The sequence below is a fragment of the Pleurodeles waltl genome, chromosome 4_1 (genome assembly GCF_031143425.1).
Source record: "Pleurodeles waltl isolate 20211129_DDA chromosome 4_1, aPleWal1.hap1.20221129, whole genome shotgun sequence".
Classification (NCBI taxonomy): domain Eukaryota; kingdom Metazoa; phylum Chordata; class Amphibia; order Caudata; family Salamandridae; genus Pleurodeles; species Pleurodeles waltl.
In genome coordinates this window covers 55,399,328-55,424,065 of record NC_090442.1, presented here as the reverse complement: position 1 = coordinate 55,424,065, position 24,738 = coordinate 55,399,328, and the positions used below count along the sequence as shown (strand labels likewise).

The window sequence follows — 24,738 nt, the reverse complement described above, 5'->3', positions numbered from 1 at the left end:
TTTACCTGCAGGGCTCAGCTTTGGTGAAAGATATTGGCGAGAGAGAGGAAAGGGGACGGCCCGTGGTGCACCCCCTATTTTGCATAGAACCACAGCCTCCTGGGAGGGGAGAGACATGAGGGTTCTCAGGGAAAGCCCTCCCAGGAGTGTTGAAGGGCAGGACGTGAAACACAGCAATCCCGGAATGGCCTGGTCTAAGATGCCTGTGCAATAGGCCTGGCCCTAGGCTTCCGGGGCTCTTCCTCGGCAGAGGCCCCAGTGGTATGAGCCCGACCAGGGCTGTGCCCGACCAGGGCTGTAGGGCGCATTGGGAGCACGTTAGGGACGCTAAAGAGGGCGCAGGGCGCAGAACTCTGCCCGTTTCTCCCCAGGATTTTTTGGAGGACAGGGAATCTGGCCAGGTCAGTGACTAGGCTTTCCCAGAAGGAAAGTCCAGTGACAGTGGCATGTTGTGAAACACAAGATTGCTGGTGGTCTGGAGGGTGCTTTCTGTCAGCCACTTCTCCCGGGAGCAGCCAGAGAGCAGGCTGATGTCGTGCTCTGTCAAGCACAACACTGGCCCCAAACCACTGTCCTTAGCAAAAGCAGAAACATTCATAGTTTCAGTCTCCTGCATCTGATTCCTGCCATCAGCATGTGAACGTTTGGCAGTCCAAGGCTTGCCATGCAAACTTTGTTCATAGGTGTCCCATGCGAATGCATGGGCCTCATCACTACTGTCTACGGCAGGGCTCTCTGCTCAGCCTATGTAAGTGAAGCATTGGTGTTTCAGTGGTAGAATTCTCGCCTGCCACGCGGAAGGCCCGGGTTTGATTCCCGGCCAATGCAAAGCGCCCTTCTTTTGGCTTTGCTTTAGAAGTCAGAGATATAGACTTGGTGGGCAAAAAAATGTCAAAGAGTGACCCCGACGTGATTTGAACACGCAACCTTCTGATCTGGAGTCAGACGCGCTACCGTTGCGCCACGAGGTCCCTGTGTATGCAGTTCTCAGCCCCGGATCAAGAAATGCTTCTGTGCCTTTTATTGGCCCTCAGTACGCCTGTGGTTAAAGTAGAAGGCTTGGTGGCCCGTTTCCAGTCCTATTGGTGGAAATGACTAGAGGTGAAGAGATGAGAGAAGATAGAAATGTTGAGATAGAGCATGTCACGCAGGCAAAGCGAGAGCTCTAAGAGCAAAGCCAGACAGCTGTGTTTTAATTCAGGACTTGATGTAGGCAAAAGCATACGTCCCTGGGTGGGCTTGAACCACCAACCTTTCGGTTAACAGCCGAACGCGCTAACCGATTGCGCCACAGAGACCAACCACCGCAGTGAGCGTGTTGGGACTCAATATATGTTTTTACCTTTGTGCTCCTGCCTGCAGCTCTAAGGTCCTGGCATAAGACAGGTAGGCTTAGACTCCATTGTGACATGTCTTACTTCTCTTAGAAGAAGGTTCTGAGTTGCCAGGCAGCTTATCTTCTGCTGGGCACACTTTCCTTTGCAGGCTTTCAGGTTGTGAATCCAGCACTGCTTAGGTGTCCATGTCAGACATGAGCAGCTCATTGAGCCCCACTGTGTGTTTTTTGTGGAGATACAACTCTCAGACTAGAGGGAGCAGGCGGGAAGTGGGTGAGACTCACACAGGGTGGGTGGTGCAGTTAAAGGATGTTATCTAATAGTGTAATCGAGGAGTTGGGTTTTTTGTGCACTACACTTTAACCAGCGATTCTTTCTAAAAGGAAATCCCAGGGCAGTACCCGCAATGAGTGGCATCCCCACACCCGAGGTTGCATTGTGGTAGCTGTTCCCTGAGCCCCTAGCCCCTGTCCCCATGTCGCCCTTTCTCCTCGTGTAACTCACCTCAGGTTCGGTGGCTCTGATACTTGCTGCTTCTGCGCGATCATCCCCATGATCTGGGCCTTTGTACGAAATGTCATGTAAGATGACTTTATTCAGCACGGCGTTTGTCATTTGCTTGGTTGTCCTGTCACTGTTGGATGTTTTCTTGCGCAGACTACTGTCTAATGGTGGGAAGGCCACGAGACACGTGACTTTTCTCTTTCCTTGTTAGCATAGTTTCCTGCCACTGTCTTGGTGTGCTGCCAGCCTGTGAGACACGTGTTTTGCCCATCTCAGCTCCACTGTGGCATGTTAGATATGTCTTTGAGCAGAGTCCCGGTCCCAGAGCTGCTGCCTTCTCTGCACTCTGGCTTGTAAGACTGCAGGCAAAGGCCCTCCCTGGCCCCTCAGCCAGATAGATACATTTACCTGCAGGGCTCAGCTTTGGTGAAAGATATTGGCGAGAGAGAGGAAAAGGGACGGCCCGTGGTGCACCCCCTATTTTGCATAGAACCACAGCCTCCTGGGAGGGGAGAGACATGAGGGTTCTCAGGGAAAGCCCTCCCAGGAGTGTTGAAGGGCAGGACGTGAAACACAGCAATCCCGGAATGGCCTGGTCTAAGATGCCTGTGCAATAGGCCTGGCCCTAGGCTTCCGGGGCTCTTCCTCGGCAGAGGCCCCAGTGGTATGAGCCCGACCAGGGCTGTGCCCGACCAGGGCTGTAGGGCGCATTGGGAGCACGTTAGGGACGCTAAAGAGGGCGCAGGGCGCAGAACTCTGCCCGTTTCTCCCCAGGATTTTGGGGAGGACAGGGAATCTGGCCAGGTCAGTGACTAGGCTTTCCCAGAAGGAAAGTCCAGTGACAGTGGCATGTTGTGAAACACAAGATTGCTGGTGGTCTGGAGGGTGCTTTCTGTCAGCCACTTCTCCCGGGAGCAGCCAGAGAGCAGGCTGATGTCGTGCTCTGTCAAGCACAACACTGGCCCCAAACCACTGTCCTTAGCAAAAGCAGAAACATTCATAGTTTCAGTCTCCTGCATCTGATTCCTGCCATCAGCATGTGAACGTTTGGCAGTCCAAGGCTTGCCATGCAAACTTTGTTCATAGGTGTCCCATGCGAATGCATGGGCCTCATCACTACTGTCTACGGCAGGGCTCTCTGCTCAGCCTATGTAAGTGAAGCATTGGTGTTTCAGTGGTAGAATTCTCGCCTGCCACGCGGAAGGCCCGGGTTCGATTCCCGGCCAATGCAAAGCGCCCTTCTTTTGGCTTTGCTTTAGAAGTCAGAGATATAGACTTGGTGGGCAAAAAAATGTCAAAGAGTGACCCCGACGTGATTTGAACACGCAACCTTCTGATCTGGAGTCAGACGCGCTACCGTTGCACCACGAGGTCCCTGTGTATGCAGTTCTCAGCCCCGGATCAAGAAATGCTTCTGTGCCTTTTATTGGCCCTCAGTACGCCTGTGGTTAAAGTAGAAGGCTTGGTGGCCCGTTTCCAGTCCTATTGGTGGAAATGACTAGAGGTGAAGAGATGAGAGAAGATAGAAATGTTGAGATAGAGCATGTCACGCAGGCAAAGCGAGAGCTCTAAGAGCAAAGCCAGACAGCTGTGTTTTAATTCAGGACTTGATGTAGGCAAAAGCATACGTCCCTGGGTGGGCTTGAACCACCAACCTTTCAGTTAACAGCTGAACGTGCTAACCGATTGCCCCACAGAGACCAACCACCGCAGTGAGCGTGTTGGGACTCAATATATGTTTTTACCTTTGTGCTCCTGCCTGCAGCTCTAAGGTCCTGGCATAAGACAGGTAGGCTTAGACTCCATTGTGACATGTCTTACTTCTCTTAGAAGAAGGTTCTGAGTTGCCAGGCAGCTTATCTTCTGCCGGGCACACTTTCCTTTGCAGGCTTTCAGGTTGTGAATCCAGCACTGCTTAGGTGTCCATGTCAGACATGAGCAGCTCATTGAGCCCCACTGTGTGTTTTTTGTGGAGATACAACTCTCAGACTAGAGGGAGCAGGCGGGAAGTGGGTGAGACTCACACAGGGTGGGTGGGGCAGTTAAAGGATGTTATCTAATAGTGTAATCGAGGAGTTGGGTTTTTTGTGCACTACACTTTAACCAGCGATTCTTTCTAAAAGGAAATCCCAGGGCAGTACCCGCAATGAGTGGCATCCCCACACCCGAGGTTGCATTGTGGTAGCTGTTCCCTGAGCCCCTAGCCCCTGTCCCCATGTCGCCCTTTCTCCTCGTGTAACTCACCTCAGGTTCGGTGGCTCTGATACTTGCTGCTTCTGCGCGATCATCCCCATGATCTGGGCCTTTGTACGAAATGTCATGTAAGATGACTTTATTCAGCACGGCGTTTGTCATTTGCTTGGTTGTCCTGTCACTGTTGGATGTTTTCTTGCGCAGACTACTGTCTAATGGTGGGAAGGCCACGAGACACGTGACTTTTCTCTTTCCTTGTTAGCATAGTTTCCTGCCACTGTCTTGGTGTGCTGCCAGCCTGTGAGACACGTGTCTTGCCCATCTCAGCTCCACTGTGGCATGTTAGATATGTCTTTGAGCAGAGTCCCGGTCCCAGAGCTGCTGCCTTCTCTGCACTCTGGCTTGTAAGACTGCAGGCAAAGGCCCTCCCTGGCCCCTCAGCCAGATAGATACATTTACCTGCAGGGCTCAGCTTTGGTGAAAGATATTGGCGAGAGAGAGGAAAAGGGACGGCCCGTGGTGCACCCCCTATTTTGCATAGAACCACAGCCTCCTGGGAGGGGAGAGACATGAGGGTTCTCAGGGAAAGCCCTCCCAGGAGTGTTGAAGGGCAGGACGTGAAACACAGCAATCCCGGAATGGCCTGGTCTAAGATGCCTGTGCAATAGGCCTGGCCCTAGGCTTCCGGGGCTCTTCCTCGGCAGAGGCCCCAGTGGTATGAGCCCGACCAGGGCTGTGCCCGACCAGGGCTGTAGGGCGCATTGGGAGCACGTTAGGGACGCTAAAGAGGGCGCAGGGCGCAGAACTCTGCCCGTTTCTCCCCAGGATTTTGGGGAGGACAGGGAATCTGGCCAGGTCAGTGACTAGGCTTTCCCAGAAGGAAAGTCCAGTGACAGTGGCATGTTGTGAAACACAAGATTGCTGGTGGTCTGGAGGGTGCTTTCTGTCAGCCACTTCTCCCGGGAGCAGCCAGAGAGCAGGCTGATGTCGTGCTCTGTCAAGCACAACACTGGCCCCAAACCACTGTCCTTAGCAAAAGTAGAAACATTCATAGTTTCAGTCTCCTGCATCTGATTCCTGCCATCAGCATGTGAACGTTTGGCAGTCCAAGGCTTGCCATGCAAACTTTGTTCATAGGTGTCCCATGCGAATGCATGGGCCTCATCACTACTGTCTACGGCAGGGCTCTCTGCTCAGCCTATGTAAGTGAAGCATTGGTGTTTCAGTGGTAGAATTCTCGCCTGCCACGCGGAAGGCCCGGGTTCGATTCCCGGCCAATGCAAAGCGCCCTTCTTTTGGCTTTGCTTTAGAAGTCAGAGATATAGACTTGGTGGGCAAAAAAATGTCAAAGAGTGACCCCGACGTGATTTGAACACGCAACCTTCTGATCTGGAGTCAGACGCGCTACCGTTGCGCCACGAGGTCCCTGTGTATGCAGTTCTCAGCCCCGGATCAAGAAATGCTTCTGTGCCTTTTATTGGCCCTCAGTACGCCTGTGGTTAAAGTAGAAGGCTTGGTGGCCCGTTTCCAGTCCTATTGGTGGAAATGACTAGAGGTGAAGAGATGAGAGAAGATAGAAATGTTGAGATAGAGCATGTCACGCAGGCAAAGCGAGAGCTCTAAGAGCAAAGCCAGACAGCTGTGTTTTAATTCAGGACTTGATGTAGGCAAAAGCATACGTCCCTGGGTGGGCTTGAACCACCAACCTTTCAGTTAACAGCTGAACGTGCTAACCGATTGCCCCACAGAGACCAACCACCGCAGTGAGCGTGTTGGGACTCAATATATGTTTTTACCTTTGTGCTCCTGCCTGCAGCTCTAAGGTCCTGGCATAAGACAGGTAGGCTTAGACTCCATTGTGACATGTCTTACTTCTCTTAGAAGAAGGTTCTGAGTTGCCAGGCAGCTTATCTTCTGCCGGGCACACTTTCCTTTGCAGGCTTTCAGGTTGTGAATCCAGCACTGCTTAGGTGTCCATGTCAGACATGAGCAGCTCATTGAGCCCCACTGTGTGTTTTTTGTGGAGATACAACTCTCAGACTAGAGGGAGCAGGCGGGAAGTGGGTGAGACTCACACAGGGTGGGTGGGGCAGTTAAAGGATGTTATCTAATAGTGTAATCGAGGAGTTGGGTTTTTTGTGCACTACACTTTAACCAGCGATTCTTTCTAAAAGGAAATCCCAGGGCAGTACCCGCAATGAGTGGCATCCCCACACCCGAGGTTGCATTGTGGTAGCTGTTCCCTGAGCCCCTAGCCCCTGTCCCCATGTCGCCCTTTCTCCTCGTGTAACTCACCTCAGGTTCGGTGGCTCTGATACTTGCTGCTTCTGCGCGATCATCCCCATGATCTGGGCCTTTGTACGAAATGTCATGTAAGATGACTTTATTCAGCACGGCGTTTGTCATTTGCTTGGTTGTCCTGTCACTGTTGGATGTTTTCTTGCGCAGACTACTGTCTAATGGTGGGAAGGCCACGAGACACGTGACTTTTCTCTTTCCTTGTTAGCATAGTTTCCTGCCACTGTCTTGGTGTGCTGCCAGCCTGTGAGACACGTGTCTTGCCCATCTCAGCTCCACTGTGGCATGTTAGATATGTCTTTGAGCAGAGTCCCGGTCCCAGAGCTGCTGCCTTCTCTGCACTCTGGCTTGTAAGACTGCAGGCAAAGGCCCTCCCTGGCCCCTCAGCCAGATAGATACATTTACCTGCAGGGCTCAGCTTTGGTGAAAGATATTGGCGAGAGAGAGGAAAGGGGACGGCCCGTGGTGCACCCCCTATTTTGCATAGAACCACAGCCTCCTGGGAGGGGAGAGACATGAGGGTTCTCAGGGAAAGCCCTCCCAGGAGTGTTGAAGGGCAGGACGTGAAACACAGCAATCCCGGAATGGCCTGGTCTAAGATGCCTGTGCAATAGGCCTGGCCCTAGGCTTCCGGGGCTCTTCCTCGGCAGAGGCCCCAGTGGTATGAGCCCGACCAGGGATGTGCCCGACCAGGGCTGTAGGATGCATTGGGAGCGCGTTAGGGACGCGAAAGAGGGCACAGGGCAGAGAACTCTGCCCGTTTCTCCCCAGGATTTTTGGGAGGACAGGGAATCTGGCCAGGTCAGTGACTAGGCTTTCCCAGAAGGAAAGTCCAGTGACAGTGGCATGTTGTGAAACACAAGATTGCTGGTGGTCTGGAGGGTGCTTTCTGTCAGCCACTTCTCCCGGGAGCAGCCAGAGAGCAGGCTGATGTCGTGCTCTGTCAAGCACAACACTGGCCCCAAACCACTGTCCTTAGCAAAAGCAGAAACATTCATAGTTTCAGTCTCCTGCATCTGATTCCTGCCATCAGCATGTGAACGTTTGGCAGTCCAAGGCTTGCCATGCAAACTTTGTTCATAGGTGTCCCATGCGAATGCATGGGCCTCATCACTACTGTCTACGGCAGGGCTCTCTGCTCAGCCTATGTAAGTGAAGCATTGGTGGTTCAGTGGTAGAATTCTCGCCTGCCACGCGGGAGGCCCGGGTTCGATTCCCGGCCAATGCAAAGCGCCCTTCTTTTGGCTTTGCTTTAGAAGTCAGAGATATAGACTTGGTGGGCAAAAAAATGTCAAAGAGTGACCCCGACGTGATTTGAACACGCAACCTTGTGATCTGGAGTCAGACGCGCTACCGTTGCGCCACGAGGTCCCTGTGCATGCAGTTCTCAGCCCCGGATCAAGAAATGCTTCTGTGCCTTTTATTGGCCCTCAGTACGCCTGTGGTTAACGTAGAAGGCTTGGTGGCCCGTTTCCAGTCCTATTGGTGGAAATGACTAGAGGTGAAGAGATGAGAGAAGATAGAAATGTTGAGATAGAGCATGTCACGCAGGCAAAGCGAGAGCTCTAAGAGCAAAGCCAGACAGCTGTGTTTTAATTCAGGACTTGATGTAGGCAAAAGCATACGTCCCTGGGTGGGCTTGAACCACCAACCTTTCGGTTAACAGCCGAACGCGCTAACCGATTGCGCCACAGAGACCAACCACCGCAGTGAGCGTGTTGGGACTCAATATATGTTTTTACCTTTGTGCTCCTGCCTGCAGCTCTAAGGTCCTGGCATAAGACAGGTAGGCTTAGACTCCATTGTGACATGTCTTACTTCTCTTAGAAGAAGGTTCTGAGTTGCCAGGCAGCTTATCTTCTGCCGGGCACACTTTCCTTTGCAGGCTTTCAGGTTGTGAATCCAGCACTGCTTAGGTGTCCATGTCAGACATGAGCAGCTCATTGAGCCCCATTGTGTGTTTTTTGTGAAGATACAACTCTCAGACTAGAGGGAGCAGGCGGGAAGTGGGTGAGACTCACACAGGGTGGGTGGGGCAGTTAAAGGATGTTATCTAATAGTGTAATCGAGGAGTTGGGTTTTTTGTGCACTTCACTTTAACCAGCGATTCTTTCTAAAAGGAAATCCCAGGGCAGTACCCGCAATGAGTGGCATCCCCACACCCGAGGTTGCATTGTGGTAGCTGTTCTCTGAGCCCATAGCCCCTGTCCCCATGTCGCCCTTTCTCCTCGTGTAACTCACCCCAGGTTCGGTGGCTCTGATACTTGCTGCTTCTGCTGCGCGATCATCCCCATGATCTAGGCCTTTGTACGAAATGTCATGTAAGATGACTTTATTCAGCACGGCGTTTGTCATTTGCTTGGTTGTCCTGTCACTGTTGGATGTTTTCTTGCGCAGACTACTGTCTAATGGTGGGAAGGCCACGAGACACGTGACTTTTCTCTTTCCTTGTTAGCATAGTTTCCTGCCACTGTCTTGGTGTGCTGCCAGCCTGTGAGACACGTGTCTTGCCCATCTCAGCTCCACTGTGGCATGTTAGATATGTCTTTGAGTGAGTCCCGGTCCCAGAGCTGCTGCCTTCTCTGCACTCTGGCTTGTAAGACTGCAGGCAAAGGCCCTCCCTGGCCCCTCAGCCAGATAGATACATTTACCTGCAGGGCTCAGCTTTGGTGAAAGATATTGGCGAGAGAGAGGAAAGGGGACGGCCCGTGGTGCACCCCCTATTTTGCATAGAACCACAGCCTCCTGGGAGGGCAGAGACATGAGGGTTCTCAGGGAAAGCCCTCCCAGGAGTGTTGAAGGGCAGGACGTGAAACACAGCAATCCCGGAATGGCCTGGTCTAAGATGCCTGTGCAATAGGCCTGGCCCTAGGCTTCCGGGGCTCTTCCTCGGCAGAGGCCCCAGTGGTATGAGCCCGACCAGGGCTGTGCCCGACCAGGGCTGTAGGGCGCGTTGGGAGCGCATTAGGGACGCGAAAGAGGGCGCAGGGCGCAGAACTCTGCCCGTTTCTCCCCAGGATTTTGGGGAGGACAGGGAATCTGGCCAGGTCAGTGACTAGGCTTTCCCAGAAGGAAAGTCCAGTGACAGTGGCATGTTGTGAAACACAAGATTGCTGGTGGTCTGGAGGGTGCTTTCTGTCAGCCACTTCTCCCGGGAGCAGCCAGAGAGCAGGCTGATGTCGTGCTCTGTCAAGCACAACACTGGCCCCAAACCACTGTCCTTAGCAAAAGCAGAAACATTCATAGTTTCAGTCTCCTGCATCTGATTCCTGCCATCAGCATGTGAACGTTTGGCAGTCCAAGGCTTGTCATGCAAACTTTGTTCATAGGTGTCCCATGCGAATGCATGGGCCTCATCACTACTGTCTACGGCAGGGCTCTCTGCTCAGCTTATGTAAGTGAAGCATTGGTGGTTCAGTGGTAGAATTCTCGCCTGCCACGCGGGAGGCCCGGGTTCGATTCCCGGCCAATGCAAAGCGCCCTTCTTTTGGCTTTGCTTTAGAAGTCAGAGATATAGACTTGGTGGGGAAAAAAATGTCAAAGAGTGACCCCGACGTGATTTGAATACGCAACCTTCTGATCTGGAGTCAGACGCGCTACCGTTTCGCCACGAGGTGTCTGTGCATGCAGTTCTCAGCCCCGGATCAAGAAATGCTTCTGTGCTTTTTATTGGCCGTCAGTACGCCTGTGGTTAAAGTAGAAGGCTTGGTGGCCCGTTTCCAGTCCTATTGGTGGAAATGACTAGAGGTGAAGAGATGAGAGAAGATAGAAATGTTGAGATAGAGCATGTCACGCAGGCAAAGCGAGAGCTCTAAGAGCAAAGCCAGACAGCTGTGTTTTAATTCAGGACTTGATGTAGGTAAAAGCATACGTCCCTGGGTGGGCTTGAACCGACAACCTTTCGGTTAACAGCCGAACGCGCTAACCGATTGCGCCACAGAGACAAACCACCGCAGTGAGCGTGTTGGGACTCAATATATGTTTTTACCTTTGTGCTCCTGCCTGCAGCTCTAAGGTCCTGGCATAAGACAGGTAGGCTTAGACTCCATTGTGACATGTCTTACTTCTCTTAGAAGAAGGTTCTGAGTTGCCAGGCAGCTTATCTTCTGCTGGGCACACTTTCCTTTGCAGGCTTTCAGGTTGTGAATCCAGCACTGCTTAGGTGTCCATGTCAGACATGAGCAGCTCATTGAGCCCCACTGTGTGTTTTTTGTGGAGATACAACTCTCAGACTAGAGGGAGCAGGCGGGAAGTGGGTGAGACTCACACAGGGTGGGTGGGGCAGTTAAAGGATGTTATCTAATAGTGTAATCGAGGAGTTGGGTTTTTTGTGCACTACACTTTAACCAGCGATTCTTTCTAAAAGGAAATCCCAGGGCAGTACCCGCAATGAGTGGCATCCCCACACCCGAGGTTGCATTGTGGTAGCTGTTCCCTGAGCCCCTAGCCCCTGTCCCCATGTCGCCCTTTCTCCTCGTGTAACTCACCTCAGGTTCGGTGGCTCTGATACTTGCTGCTTCTGCGCGATCATCCCCATGATCTGGGCCTTTGTACGAAATGTCATGTAAGATGACTTTATTCAGCACGGCGTTTGTCATTTGCTTGGTTGTCCTGTCACTGTTGGATGTTTTCTTGCGCAGACTACTGTCTAATGGTGGGAAGGCCACGAGACACGTGACTTTTCTCTTTCCTTGTTAGCATAGTTTCCTGCCACTGTCTTGGTGTGCTGCCAGCCTGTGAGACACGTGTCTTGCCCATCTCAGCTCCACTGTGGCATGTTAGATATGTCTTTGAGCAGAGTCCCGGTCCCAGAGCTGCTGCCTTCTCTGCACTCTGGCTTGTAAGACTGCAGGCAAAGGCCCTCCCTGGCCCCTCAGCCAGATAGATACATTTACCTGCAGGGCTCAGCTTTGGTGAAAGATATTGGCGAGAGAGAGGAAAGGGGACGGCCCGTGGTGCACCCCCTATTTTGCATAGAACCACAGCCTCCTGGGAGGGGAGAGACATGAGGGTTCTCAGGGAAAGCCCTCCCAGGAGTGTTGAAGGGCAGGACGTGAAACACAGCAATCCCGGAATGGCCTGGTCTAAGATGCCTGTGCAATAGGCCTGGCCCTAGGCTTCCGGGGCTCTTCCTCGGCAGAGGCCCCAGTGGTATGAGCCCGACCAGGGCTGTGCCCGACCAGGGCTGTAGGGCGCATTGGGAGCACGTTAGGGACGCTAAAGAGGGCGCAGGGCGCAGAACTCTGCCCGTTTCTCCCCAGGATTTTGGGGAGGACAGGGAATCTGGCCAGGTCAGTGACTAGGCTTTCCCAGAAGGAAAGTCCAGTGACAGTGGCATGTTGTGAAACACAAGATTGCTGGTGGTCTGGAGGGTGCTTTCTGTCAGCCACTTCTCCCGGGAGCAGCCAGAGAGCAGGCTGATGTCGTGCTCTGTCAAGCACAACACTGGCCCCAAACCACTGTCCTTAGCAAAAGCAGAAACATTCATAGTTTCAGTCTCCTGCATCTGATTCCTGCCATCAGCATGTGAACGTTTGGCAGTCCAAGGCTTGCCATGCAAACTTTGTTCATAGGTGTCCCATGCGAATGCATGGGCCTCATCACTACTGTCTACGGCAGGGCTCTCTGCTCAGCCTATGTAAGTGAAGCATTGGTGTTTCAGTGGTAGAATTCTCGCCTGCCACGCGGAAGGCCCGGGTTTGATTCCCGGCCAATGCAAAGCGCCCTTCTTTTGGCTTTGCTTTAGAAGTCAGAGATATAGACTTGGTGGGCAAAAAAATGTCAAAGAGTGACCCCGACGTGATTTGAACACGCAACCTTCTGATCTGGAGTCAGACGCGCTACCGTTGCGCCACGAGGTCCCTGTGTATGCAGTTCTCAGCCCCGGATCAAGAAATGCTTCTGTGCCTTTTATTGGCCCTCAGTACGCCTGTGGTTAAAGTAGAAGGCTTGGTGGCCCGTTTCCAGTCCTATTGGTGGAAATGACTAGAGGTGAAGAGATGAGAGAAGATAGAAATGTTGAGATAGAGCATGTCACGCAGGCAAAGCGAGAGCTCTAAGAGCAAAGCCAGACAGCTGTGTTTTAATTCAGGACTTGATGTAGGCAAAAGCATACGTCCCTGGGTGGGCTTGAACCACCAACCTTTCGGTTAACAGCCGAACGCGCTAACCGATTGCGCCACAGAGACCAACCACCTCAGTGAGCGTGTTGGGACTCAATATATGTTTTTACCTTTGTGCTCCTGCCTGCAGCTCTAAGGTCCTGGCATAAGACAGGTAGGCTTAGACTCCATTGTGACATGTCTTACTTCTCTTAGAAGAAGGTTCTGAGTTGCCAGGCAGCTTATCTTCTGCTGGGCACACTTTCCTTTGCAGGCTTTCAGGTTGTGAATCCAGCACTGCTTAGGTGTCCATGTCAGACATGAGCAGCTCATTGAGCCCCACTGTGTGTTTTTTGTGGAGATACAACTCTCAGACTAGAGGGAGCAGGCGGGAAGTGGGTGAGACTCACACAGGGTGGGTGGTGCAGTTAAAGGATGTTATCTAATAGTGTAATCGAGGAGTTGGGTTTTTTGTGCACTACACTTTAACCAGCGATTCTTTCTAAAAGGAAATCCCAGGGCAGTACCCGCAATGAGTGGCATCCCCACACCCGAGGTTGCATTGTGGTAGCTGTTCCCTGAGCCCCTAGCCCCTGTCCCCATGTCGCCCTTTCTCCTCGTGTAACTCACCTCAGGTTCGGTGGCTCTGATACTTGCTGCTTCTGCGCGATCATCCCCATGATCTGGGCCTTTGTACGAAATGTCATGTAAGATGACTTTATTCAGCACGGCGTTTGTCATTTGCTTGGTTGTCCTGTCACTGTTGGATGTTTTCTTGCGCAGACTACTGTCTAATGGTGGGAAGGCCACGAGACACGTGACTTTTCTCTTTCCTTGTTAGCATAGTTTCCTGCCACTGTCTTGGTGTGCTGCCAGCCTGTGAGACACGTGTCTTGCCCATCTCAGCTCCACTGTGGCATGTTAGATATGTCTTTGAGCAGAGTCCCGGTCCCAGAGCTGCTGCCTTCTCTGCACTCTGGCTTGTAAGACTGCAGGCAAAGGCCCTCCCTGGCCCCTCAGCCAGATAGATACATTTACCTGCAGGGCTCAGCTTTGGTGAAAGATATTGGCGAGAGAGAGGAAAAGGGACGGCCCGTGGTGCACCCCCTATTTTGCATAGAACCACAGCCTCCTGGGAGGGGAGAGACATGAGGGTTCTCAGGGAAAGCCCTCCCAGGAGTGTTGAAGGGCAGGACGTGAAACACAGCAATCCCGGAATGGCCTGGTCTAAGATGCCTGTGCAATAGGCCTGGCCCTAGGCTTCCGGGGCTCTTCCTCGGCAGAGGCCCCAGTGGTATGAGCCCGACCAGGGCTGTGCCCGACCAGGGCTGTAGGGCGCATTGGGAGCACGTTAGGGACGCTAAAGAGGGCGCAGGGCGCAGAACTCTGCCCGTTTCTCCCCAGGATTTTGGGGAGGACAGGGAATCTGGCCAGGTCAGTGACTAGGCTTTCCCAGAAGGAAAGTCCAGTGACAGTGGCATGTTGTGAAACACAAGATTGCTGGTGGTCTGGAGGGTGCTTTCTGTCAGCCACTTCTCCCGGGAGCAGCTAGAGAGCAGGCTGATGTCGTGCTCTGTCAAGCACAACACTGGCCCCAAACCACTGTCCTTAGCAAAAGCAGAAACATTCATAGTTTCAGTCTCCTGCATCTGATTCCTGCCATCAGCATGTGAACGTTTGGCAGTCCAAGGCTTGCCATGCAAACTTTGTTCATAGGTGTCCCATGCGAATGCATGGGCCTCATCACTACTGTCTACGGCAGGGCTCTCTGCTCAGCCTATGTAAGTGAAGCATTGGTGTTTCAGTGGTAGAATTCTCGCCTGCCACGCGGAAGGCCCGGGTTCGATTCCCGGCCAATGCAAAGCGCCCTTCTTTTGGCTTTGCTTTAGAAGTCAGAGATATAGACTTGGTGGGCAAAAAAATGTCAAAGAGTGACCCCGACGTGATTTGAACACGCAACCTTCTGATCTGGAGTCAGACGCGCTACCGTTGCGCCACGAGGTCCCTGTGTATGCAGTTCTCAGCCCCGGATCAAGAAATGCTTCTGTGCCTTTTATTGGCCCTCAGTACGCCTGTGGTTAAAGTAGAAGGCTTGGTGGCCCGTTTCCAGTCCTATTGGTGGAAATGACTAGAGGTGAAGAGATGAGAGAAGATAGAAATGTTGAGATAGAGCATGTCACGCAGGCAAAGCGAGAGCTCTAAGAGCAAAGCCAGACAGCTGTGTTTTAATTCAGGACTTGATGTAGGCAAAAGCATACGTCCCTGGGTGGGCTTGAACCACCAACCTTTCAGTTAACAGCTGAACGTGCTAACCGATTGCCCCACAGAGACCAACCACTGCAGTGAGCGTGTTGGGACTCAATATATGTTTTTACCTTTGTGCTCCTGCCTGCAGCTCTAAGGTCCTGGCATAAGACAGGTAGGCTTAGACTCCATTGTGACATGTCTTACTTCTCTTAGAAGAAGGTTCTGAGTTGCCAGGCAGCTTATCTTCTGCCGGGCACACTTTCCTTTGCAGGCTTTCAGGTTGTGAATCCAGCACTGCTTAGGTGTCCATGTCAGACATGAGCAGCTCATTGAGCCCCACTGTGTGTTTTTTGTGGAGATACAACTCTCAGACTAGAGGGAGCAGGCGGGAAGTGGGTGAGACTCACACAGGGTGGGTGGGGCAGTTAAAGGATGTTATCTAATAGTGTAATCGAGGAGTTGGGTTTTTTGTGCACTACACTTTAACCAGCGATTCTTTCTAAAAGGAAATCCCAGGGCAGTACCCGCAATGAGTGGCATCCCCACACCCGAGGTTGCATTGTGGTAGCTGTTCCCTGAGCCCCTAGCCCCTGTCCCCATGTCGCCCTTTCTCCTCGTGTAACTCACCTCAGGTTCGGTGGCTCTGATACTTGCTGCTTCTGCGCGATCATCCCCATGATCTGGGCCTTTGTACGAAATGTCATGTAAGATGACTTTATTCAGCACGGCGTTTGTCATTTGCTTGGTTGTCCTGTCACTGTTGGATGTTTTCTTGCGCAGACTACTGTCTAATGGTGGGAAGGCCACGAGACACGTGACTTTTCTCTTTCCTTGTTAGCATAGTTTCCTGCCACTGTCTTGGTGTGCTGCCAGCCTGTGAGACACGTGTCTTGCCCATCTCAGCTCCACTGTGGCATGTTAGATATGTCTTTGAGCAGAGTCCCGGTCCCAGAGCTGCTGCCTTCTCTGCACTCTGGCTTGTAAGACTGCAGGCAAAGGCCCTCCCTGGCCCCTCAGCCAGATAGATACATTTACCTGCAGGGCTCAGCTTTGGTGAAAGATATTGGCGAGAGAGAGGAAAAGGGACGGCCCGTGGTGCACCCCCTATTTTGCATAGAACCACAGCCTCCTGGGAGGGGAGAGACATGAGGGTTCTCAGGGAAAGCCCTCCCAGGAGTGTTGAAGGGCAGGACGTGAAACACAGCAATCCCGGAATGGCCTGGTCTAAGATGCCTGTGCAATAGGCCTGGCCCTAGGCTTCCGGGGCTCTTCCTCGGCAGAGGCCCCAGTGGTATGAGCCCGACCAGGGCTGTGCCCGACCAGGGCTGTAGGGCGCATTGGGAGCACGTTAGGGACGCTAAAGAGGGCGCAGGGCGCAGAACTCTGCCCGTTTCTCCCCAGGATTTTGGGGAGGACAGGGAATCTGGCCAGGTCAGTGACTAGGCTTTCCCAGAAGGAAAGTCCAGTGACAGTGGCATGTTGTGAAACACAAGATGGCTGGTGGTCTGGAGGGTGCTTTCTGTCAGCCACTTCTCCCGGGAGCAGCCAGAGAGCAGGCTGATGTCGTGCTCTGTCAAGCACAACACTGGCCCCAAACCACTGTCCTTAGCAAAAGCAGAAACATTCATAGTTTCAGTCTCCTGCATCTGATTCCTGCCATCAGCATGTGAACGTTTGGCAGTCCAAGGCTTGCCATGCAAACTTTGTTCATAGGTGTCCCATGCGAATGCATGGGCCTCATCACTACTGTCTACGGCAGGGCTCTCTGCTCAGCCTATGTAAGTGAAGCATTGGTGTTTCAGTGGTAGAATTCTCGCCTGCCACGCGGAAGGCCCGGGTTTGATTCCCGGCCAATGCAAAGCGCCCTTCTTTTGGCTTTGCTTTAGAAGTCAGAGATATAGACTTGGTGGGCAAAAAAATGTCAAAGAGTGACCCCGACGTGATTTGAACACGCAACCTTCTGATCTGGAGTCAGACGCGCTACCGTTGCGCCACGAGGTCCCTGTGTATGCAGTTCTCAGCCCCGGATCAAGAAATGCTTCTGTGCCTTTTATTGGCCCTCAGTACGCCTGTGGTTAAAGTAGAAGGCTTGGTGGCCCGTTTCCAGTCCTATTGGTGGAAATGACTAGAGGTGAAGAGATGAGAGAAGATAGAAATGTTGAGATAGAGCATGTCACGCAGGCAAAGCGAGAGCTCTAAGAGCAAAGCCAGACAGCTGTGTTTTAATTCAGGACTTGATGTAGGCAAAAGCATACGTCCCTGGGTGGGCTTGAACCACCAACCTTTCGGTTAACAGCCGAACGCGCTAACCGATTGCGCCACAGAGACCAACCACCGCAGTGAGCGTGTTGGGACTCAATATATGTTTTTACCTTTGTGCTCCTGCCTGCAGCTCTAAGGTCCTGGCATAAGACAGGTAGGCTTAGACTCCATTGTGACATGTCTTACTTCTCTTAGAAGAAGGTTCTGAGTTGCCAGGCAGCTTATCTTCTGCTGGGCACACTTTCCTTTGCAGGCTTTCAGGTTGTGAATCCAGCACTGCTTAGGTGTCCATGTCAGACATGAGCAGCTCATTGAGCCCCACTGTGTGTTTTTTGTGGAGATACAACTCTCAGACTAGAGGGAGCAGGCGGGAAGTGGGTGAGACTCACACAGGGTGGGTGGTGCAGTTAAAGGATGTTATCTAATAGTGTAATCGAGGAGTTGGGTTTTTTGTGCACTACACTTTAACCAGCGATTCTTTCTAAAAGGAAATCCCAGGGCAGTACCCGCAATGAGTGGCATCCCCACACCCGAGGTTGCATTGTGGTAGCTGTTCCCTGAGCCCCTAGCCCCTGTCCCCATGTCGCCCTTTCTCCTCGTGTAACTCACCTCAGGTTCGGTGGCTCTGATACTTGCTGCTTCTGCGCGATCATCCCCATGATCTGGGCCTTTGTACGAAATGTCATGTAAGATGACTTTATTCAGCACGGCGTTTGTCATTTGCTTGGTTGTCCTGTCACTGTTGGATGTTTTCTTGCGCAGACTACTGTCTAATGGTGGGAAGGCCACGAGACACGTGACTTTTCTCTTTCCTTGTTAGCATAGTTTCCTGCCACTGTCTTGGTGTGCTGCCAGCCTGTGAGACACGTGTCTTGCCCATCTCAGCTCCACTGTGGCATGTTAGATATGTCTTTGAGCAGAGTCCCGGTCCCAGAGCTGCTGCCTTCTCTGCACTCTGGCTTGTAAGACTGCAGGCAAAGGCCCTCCCTGGCCCCTCAGCCAGATAGATACATTTACCTGCAGGGCTCAGCTTTGGTGAAAGATATTGGCGAGAGAGAGGAAAAGGGACGGCCCGTGGTGCACCCCCTATTTTGCATAGAACCACAGCCTCCTGGGAGGGGAGAGACATGAGGGTTCTCAGGGAAAGCCCTCCCAGGAGTGTTGAAGGGCAGGACGTGAAACACAGCAATCCCGGAATGGCCTGGTCTAAGATGCCTGTGCAATAGGCCTGGCCCTAGGCTTCCGGGGCTCTTCCTCGGCAGAGGCCCCAGTGGTATGAGCCCGACCAGGGCTGTGCCCGACCAGGGCTGTAGGGCGCATTGGGAGCACGTTAGGGACGCTAAAGAGGGCGCAGGGCGCAGAACTCTGCCCGTTTCTCCCCAGGATTTTGGGGAGGACAGGGAATCTGGCCAGGTCAGTGACTAGGCTTTCCCAGAAGGAAAGTCCAGTGACAGTGGCATGTTGTGAAACACAAGATTGCTGGTGGTCTGGAGGGTGCTTTCTGTCAGCCACTTCTCCCGGGAGCAGCCAGAGAGCAGGCTGATGTCGTGCTCTGTCAAGCACAACACTGGCCCCAAACCACTGTCCTTAGCAAAAGCAGAAACATTCATAGTTTCAGTCTCCTGCATCTGATTCCTGCCATCAGCATGTGAACGTTTGGCAGTCCAAGGCTTGCCATGCAAACTTTGTTCATAGGTGTCCCATGCGAATGCATGGGCCTCATCACTACTGTCTACGGCAGGGCTCTCTGCTCAGCCTATGTAAGTGAAGCATTGGTGTTTCAGTGGTAGAATTCTCGCCTGCCACGCGGAAGGCCCGGGTTCGATTCCCGGCCAATGCAAAGCGCCCTTCTTTTGGCTTTGCTTTAGAAGTCAGAGATATAGACTTGGTGGGCAAAAAAATGTCAAAGAGTGACCCCGACGTGATTTGAACACGCAACCTTCTGATCTGGAGTCAGACGCGCTACCGTTGCGCCACGAGGTCCCTGTGTATGCAGTTCTCAGCCCCGGATCAAGAAATGCTTCTGTGCCTTTTATTGGCCCTCAGTACGCCTGTGGTTAAAGTAGAAGGCTTGGTGGCCCGTTTCCAGTCCTATTGGTGGAAATGACTAGAGGTGAAGAGATGAGAGAAGATAGAAATGTTGAGATAGAGCATGTCACGCAGGCAAAGCGAGAGCTCTAAGAGCAAAGCCAGACAGCTGTGTTTTAATTCAGGACTTGATGTAGGCAAAAGCATACGTCCCTGGGTGGGCTTGAACCACCAACCTTTCAGTTAACAGCTGAACGTGCTAACCGATTGCCCCACAGAGACCAACCACCGCAGTGAGCGTGTTGGGACTCAATATATGTTTTTACCTTTGTGCTCCTGCCTGCAGCTCTAAGGTCCTGGCATAAGACAGGTAGGCTTAGACTCCATTGTGACATGTCTTACTTCTCTTAGAAGAAGGTTCTGAGTTGCCAGGCAGCTTATCTTCTGCCGGGCACACTTTCCTTTGCAGGCTTTCAGGTTGTGAATCCAGCACTGCTTAGGTGTCCATGTCAGACATGAGCAGCTCATTGAGCCCCACTGTGTGTTTTTTGTGGAGATACAACTCTCAGACTAGAGGGAGCAGGCGGGAAGTGGGTGAGACTCACACAGGGTGGGTGGGGCAGTTAAAGGATGTTATCTAATAGTGTAATCGAGGAGTTGGGTTTTTTGTGCACTACACTTTAACCAGCGATTCTTTCTAAAAGGAAATCCCAGGGCAGTACCCGCAATGAGTGGCATCCCCACACCCGAGGTTGCATTGTGGTAGCTGTTCCCTGAGCCCCTAGCCCCTGTCCCCATGTCGCCCTTTCTCCTCGTGTAACTCACCTCAGGTTCGGTGGCTCTGATACTTGCTGCTTCTGCGCGATCATCCCCATGATCTGGGCCTTTGTACGAAATGTCATGTAAGATGACTTTATTCAGCACGGCGTTTGTCATTTGCTTGGTTGTCCTGTCACTGTTGGATGTTTTCTTGCGCAGACTACTGTCTAATGGTGGGAAGGCCACGAGACACGTGACTTTTCTCTTTCCTTGTTAGCATAGTTTCCTGCCACTGTCTTGGTGTGCTGCCAGCCTGTGAGACACGTGTCTTGCCCATCTCAGCTCCACTGTGGCATGTTAGATATGTCTTTGAGCAGAGTCCCGGTCCCAGAGCTGCTGCCTTCTCTGCACTCTGGCTTGTAAGACTGCAGGCAAAGGCCCTCCCTGGCCCCTCAGCCAGATAGATACATTTACCTGCAGGGCTCAGCTTTGGTGAAAGATATTGGCGAGAGAGAGGAAAAGGGACGGCCCGTGGTGCACCCCCTATTTTGCATAGAACCACAGCCTCCTGGGAGGGGAGAGACATGAGGGTTCTCAGGGAAAGCCCTCCCAGGAGTGTTGAAGGGCAGGACGTGAAACACAGCAATCCCGGAATGGCCTGGTCTAAGATGCCTGTGCAATAGGCCTGGCCCTAGGCTTCCGGGGCTCTTCCTCGGCAGAGGCCCCAGTGGTATGAGCCCGACCAGGGCTGTGCCCGACCAGGGCTGTAGGGCGCATTGGGAGCACGTTAGGGACGCTAAAGAGGGCGCAGGGCGCAGAACTCTGCCCGTTTCTCCCCAGGATTTTGGGGAGGACAGGGAATCTGGCCAGGTCAGTGACTAGGCTTTCCCAGAAGGAAAGTCCAGTGACAGTGGCATGTTGTGAAACACAAGATGGCTGGTGGTCTGGAGGGTGCTTTCTGTCAGCCACTTCTCCCGGGAGCAGCCAGAGAGCAGGCTGATGTCGTGCTCTGTCAAGCACAACACTGGCCCCAAACCACTGTCCTTAGCAAAAGCAGAAACATTCATAGTTTCAGTCTCCTGCATCTGATTCCTGCCATCAGCGTGTGAACGTTTGGCAGTCCAAGGCTTGCCATGCAAACTTTGTTCATAGGTGTCCCATGCGAATGCATGGGCCTCATCACTACTGTCTACGGCAGGGCTCTCTGCTCAGCCTATGTAAGTGAAGCATTGGTGTTTCAGTGGTAGAATTCTCGCCTGCCACGCGGAAGGCCCGGGTTCGATTCCCGGCCAATGCAAAGCGCCCTTCTTTTGGCTTTGCTTTAGAAGTCAGAGATATAGACTTGGTGGGCAAAAAAATGTCAAAGAGTGACCCCGACGTGATTTGAACACGCAACCTTCTGATCTGGAGTCAGATGCGCTACCGTTGCGCCACGAGGTCCCTGTGTATGCAGTTCTCAGCCCCGGATCAAGAAATGCTTCTGTGCCTTTTATTGGCCCTCAGTACGCCTGTGGTTAAAGTAGAAGGCTTGGTGGCCCGTTTCCAGTCCTATTGGTGGAAATGACTAGAGGTGAAGAGATGAGAGAAGATAGAAATGTTGAGATAGAGCATGTCACGCAGGCAAAGCGAGAGCTCTAAGAGCAAAGCCAGACAGCTGTGTTTTAATTCAGGACTTGATGTAGGCAAAAGCATACGTCCCTGGGTGGGCTTGAACCACCAACCTTTCAGTTAACAGCTGAACGTGCTAACCGATTGCCCCACAGAGACCAACCACCGCAGTGAGTGTGTTGGGACTCAATATATGTTTTTACCTTTGTGCTCCTGCCTGCAGCTCTAAGGTCCTGGCATAAGACAGGTAGGCTTAGACTCCATTGTGACATGTCTTACTTCTCTTAGAAGAAGGTTCTGAGTTGCCAGGCAGCTTATCTTCTGCCGGGCACACTTTCCTTTGCAGGCTTTCAGGTTGTGAATCCAGCACTGCTTAGGTGTCCATGTCAGACATGAGCAGCTCATTGAGCCCCACTGTGTGTTTTTTGTGGAGATACAACTCTCAGACTAGAGGGAGCAGGCGGGAAGTGGGTGAGACTCACACAGGGTGGGTGGGGCAGTTAAAGGATGTTATCTAATAGTGTAATCGAGGAGTTGGGTTTTTTGTGCACTACACTTTAACCAGCGATTCTTTCTAAAAGGAAATCCCAGGGCAGTACCCGCAATGAGTGGCATCCCCACACCCGAGGTTGCATTGTGGTAGCTGTTCCCTGAGCCCCTAGCCCCTGTCCCCATGTCGCCCTTTCTCCTCGTGTAACTCACCTCAGGTTCGGTGGCTCTGATACTTGCTGCTTCTGCGCGATCATCCCCATGATCTGGGCCTTTGTACGAAATGTCATGTAAGATGACTTTATTCAGCACGGCGTTTGTCATTTGCTTGGTTGTCCTGTCACTGTTGGATGTTTTCTTGCGCAGACTACTGTCTAATGGTGGGAAGGCCACGAGACACGTGACTTTTCTCTTTCCTTGTTAGCATAGTTTCCTGCCACTGTCTTGGTGTGCTGCCAGCCTGTGAGACACGTGTCTTGCCCATCTCAGCTCCACTGTGGCATGTTAGATATGTCTTTGAGCAGAGTCCCGGTCCCAGAGCTGCTGCCTTCTCTGCACTCTGGCTTGTAAGACTGCAGGCAAAGGCCCTCCCTGGCCCCTCAGCCAGATAGATACATTTACCTGCAGGGCTCAGCTTTGGTGAAAGATATTGGCGAGAGAGAGGAAAGGGGACGGCCCGTGGTGCACCCCCTATTTTGCATAGAACCACAGCCTCCTGGGAGGGGAGAGACATGAGGGTTCTCAGGGAAAGCCCTCCCAGGAGTGTTGAAGGGCAGGACGTGAAACACAGCAATCCCGGAATGGCCTGGTCTAAGATGCCTGTGCAATAGGCCTGGCCCTAGGCTTCCGGGGCTCTTCCTCTGCAGAGGCCCCAGTGGTATGAGCCCGACCAGGGATGTGCCCGACCAGGGCTGTAGGGTGCATTGGGAGCGCGTTAGGGACGCGAAAGAGGGCACAGGGCAGAGAACTCTGCCCGTTTCTCCCCAGGATTTTTGGGAGGACAGGGAATCTGGCCAGGTCAGTGACTAGGCTTTCCCAGAAGGAAAGTCCAGTGACAGTGGCATGTTGTGAAACACAAGATTGCTGGTGGTCTGGAGGGTGCTTTCTGTCAGCCACTTCTCCCGGGAGCAGCCAGAGAGCAGGCTGATGTCGTGCTCTGTCAAGCACAACACTGGCCCCAAACCACTGTCCTTAGCAAAAGCAGAAACATTCATAGTTTCAGTCTCCTGCATCTGATTCCTGCCATCAGCATGTGAACGTTTGGCAGTCCAAGGCTTGCCATGCAAACTTTGTTCATAGGTGTCCCATGCGAATGCATGGGCCTCATCACTACTGTCTACGGCAGGGCTCTCTGCTCAGCCTATGTAAGTGAAGCATTGGTGGTTCAGTGGTAGAATTCTCGCCTGCCACGCGGGAGGCCCGGGTTCGATTCCCGGCCAATGCAAAGCGCCCTTCTTTTGGCTTTGCTTTAGAAGTCAGAGATATAGACTTGGTGGGCAAAAAAATGTCAAAGAGTGACCCCGACGTGATTTGAACACGCAACCTTGTGATCTGGAGTCAGACGCGCTACCGTTGCGCCACGAGGTCCCTGTGCATGCAGTTCTCAGCCCCGGATCAAGAAATGCTTCTGTGCCTTTTATTGGCCCTCAGTACGCCTGTGGTTAAAGTAGAAGGCTTGGTGGCCCGTTTCCAGTCCTATTGGTGGAAATGACTAGAGGTGAAGAGATGAGAGAAGATAGAAATGTTGAGATAGAGCATGTCACGCAGGCAAAGCGAGAGCTCTAAGAGCAAAGCCAGACAGCTGTGTTTTAATTCAGGACTTGATGTAGGCAAAAGCATACGCCCCTGGGTGGGCTTGAACCACCAACCTTTCGGTTAACAGCCGAACGCGCTAACCGATTGCGCCACAGAGACCAACCACCGCAGTGAGCGTGTTGGGACTCAATATATGTTTTTACCTTTGTGCTCCTGCCTGCAGCTCTAAGGTCCTGGCATAAGACAGGTAGGCTTAGACTCCATTGTGACATGTCTTACTTCTCTTAGAAGAAGGTTCTGAGTTGCCAGGCAGCTTATCTTCTGCCGGGCACACTTTCCTTTGCAGGCTTTCAGGTTGTGAATCCAGCACTGCTTAGGTGTCCATGTCAGACATGAGCAGCTCATTGAGCCCCACTGTGTGTTTTTTGTCTAGATACAACTCTCAGACTAGAGGGAGCAGGCGGGAAGTGGGTGAGACTCACACAGGGTGGGTGGGGCAGTTAAAGGATGTTATCTAATAGTGTAATCGAGGAGTTGGGTTTTTTGTGCACTACACTTTAACCAGCGATTCTTTCTAAAAGGAAATCCCAGGGCAGTACCCGCAATGAGTGGCATCCCCACACCCGAGGTTGCATTGTGGTAGCTGTTCCCTGAGCCCCTAGCCCCTGTCCCCATGTCGCCCTTTCTCCTCGTGTAACTCACCTCAGGTTCGGTGGCTCTGATACTTGCTGCTTCTGCGCGATCATCCCCATGATCTGGGCCTTTGTACGAAATGTCATGTAAGATGACTTTATTCAGCACGGCGTTTGTCATTTGCTTGGTTGTCCTGTCACTGTTGGATGTTTTCTTGCGCAGACTACTGTCTAATGGTGGGAAGGCCACGAGACACGTGACTTTTCTCTTTCCTTGTTAGCATAGTTTCCTGCCACTGTCTTGTTGTGCTGCCTGCCTGTGAGACACGTGTCTTGCCCATCTCAGCTCCACTGTGGCATGTTAGATATGTCTTTGAGCAGAGTCCCGGTCCCAGAGCTGCTGCCTTCTCTGCACTCTGGCTTGTAAGACTGCAGGCAAAGGCCCTCCCTGGCCCCTCAGCCAGATAGATACATTTACCTGCAGGGCTCAGCTTTGGTGAAAGATATTGGCGAGAGAGAGGAAAG

At 52.5% G+C, this 24,738-nt stretch overlaps 13 non-coding genes across 13 annotated transcripts; 3 read left to right on the top strand and 10 right to left on the bottom strand.

Annotated features, from left to right (window-relative positions):
• Positions 1–899: 899 nt before the first annotated feature.
• TRNAW-CCA (transfer RNA tryptophan (anticodon CCA)) lies at positions 900–971 on the bottom strand. The gene has a single exon. It is a non-coding gene; the product is annotated as a tRNA-Trp (tRNA).
• Positions 972–1,224: 253 nt separating this feature from the next.
• Positions 1,225–1,298, bottom strand: TRNAN-GUU (transfer RNA asparagine (anticodon GUU)). The gene has a single exon. It is a non-coding gene; the product is annotated as a tRNA-Asn (tRNA).
• A 4,089-nt stretch (positions 1,299–5,387) lies between these two features.
• On the bottom strand, positions 5,388–5,459 carry TRNAW-CCA (transfer RNA tryptophan (anticodon CCA)). Its single transcript has one exon. It is a non-coding gene; the product is annotated as a tRNA-Trp (tRNA).
• Positions 5,460–7,489: 2,030 nt separating this feature from the next.
• On the top strand, positions 7,490–7,560 carry TRNAG-GCC (transfer RNA glycine (anticodon GCC)). The gene has a single exon. It is a non-coding gene; the product is annotated as a tRNA-Gly (tRNA).
• Positions 7,561–7,956: 396 nt separating this feature from the next.
• TRNAN-GUU (transfer RNA asparagine (anticodon GUU)) lies at positions 7,957–8,030 on the bottom strand. Its single transcript has one exon. It is a non-coding gene; the product is annotated as a tRNA-Asn (tRNA).
• A 1,705-nt stretch (positions 8,031–9,735) lies between these two features.
• On the top strand, positions 9,736–9,806 carry TRNAG-GCC (transfer RNA glycine (anticodon GCC)). The gene has a single exon. It is a non-coding gene; the product is annotated as a tRNA-Gly (tRNA).
• Positions 9,807–12,121: 2,315 nt separating this feature from the next.
• TRNAW-CCA (transfer RNA tryptophan (anticodon CCA)) lies at positions 12,122–12,193 on the bottom strand. The gene has a single exon. It is a non-coding gene; the product is annotated as a tRNA-Trp (tRNA).
• Positions 12,194–12,446: 253 nt separating this feature from the next.
• Positions 12,447–12,520, bottom strand: TRNAN-GUU (transfer RNA asparagine (anticodon GUU)). The gene has a single exon. It is a non-coding gene; the product is annotated as a tRNA-Asn (tRNA).
• A 1,845-nt stretch (positions 12,521–14,365) lies between these two features.
• On the bottom strand, positions 14,366–14,437 carry TRNAW-CCA (transfer RNA tryptophan (anticodon CCA)). Its single transcript has one exon. It is a non-coding gene; the product is annotated as a tRNA-Trp (tRNA).
• A 2,172-nt stretch (positions 14,438–16,609) lies between these two features.
• On the bottom strand, positions 16,610–16,681 carry TRNAW-CCA (transfer RNA tryptophan (anticodon CCA)). Its single transcript has one exon. It is a non-coding gene; the product is annotated as a tRNA-Trp (tRNA).
• Positions 16,682–16,934: 253 nt separating this feature from the next.
• TRNAN-GUU (transfer RNA asparagine (anticodon GUU)) lies at positions 16,935–17,008 on the bottom strand. The gene has a single exon. It is a non-coding gene; the product is annotated as a tRNA-Asn (tRNA).
• Positions 17,009–18,853: 1,845 nt separating this feature from the next.
• TRNAW-CCA (transfer RNA tryptophan (anticodon CCA)) lies at positions 18,854–18,925 on the bottom strand. Its single transcript has one exon. It is a non-coding gene; the product is annotated as a tRNA-Trp (tRNA).
• A 4,274-nt stretch (positions 18,926–23,199) lies between these two features.
• Positions 23,200–23,270, top strand: TRNAG-GCC (transfer RNA glycine (anticodon GCC)). Its single transcript has one exon. It is a non-coding gene; the product is annotated as a tRNA-Gly (tRNA).
• The last annotated feature ends 1,468 nt before the right edge of the window (positions 23,271–24,738 follow it).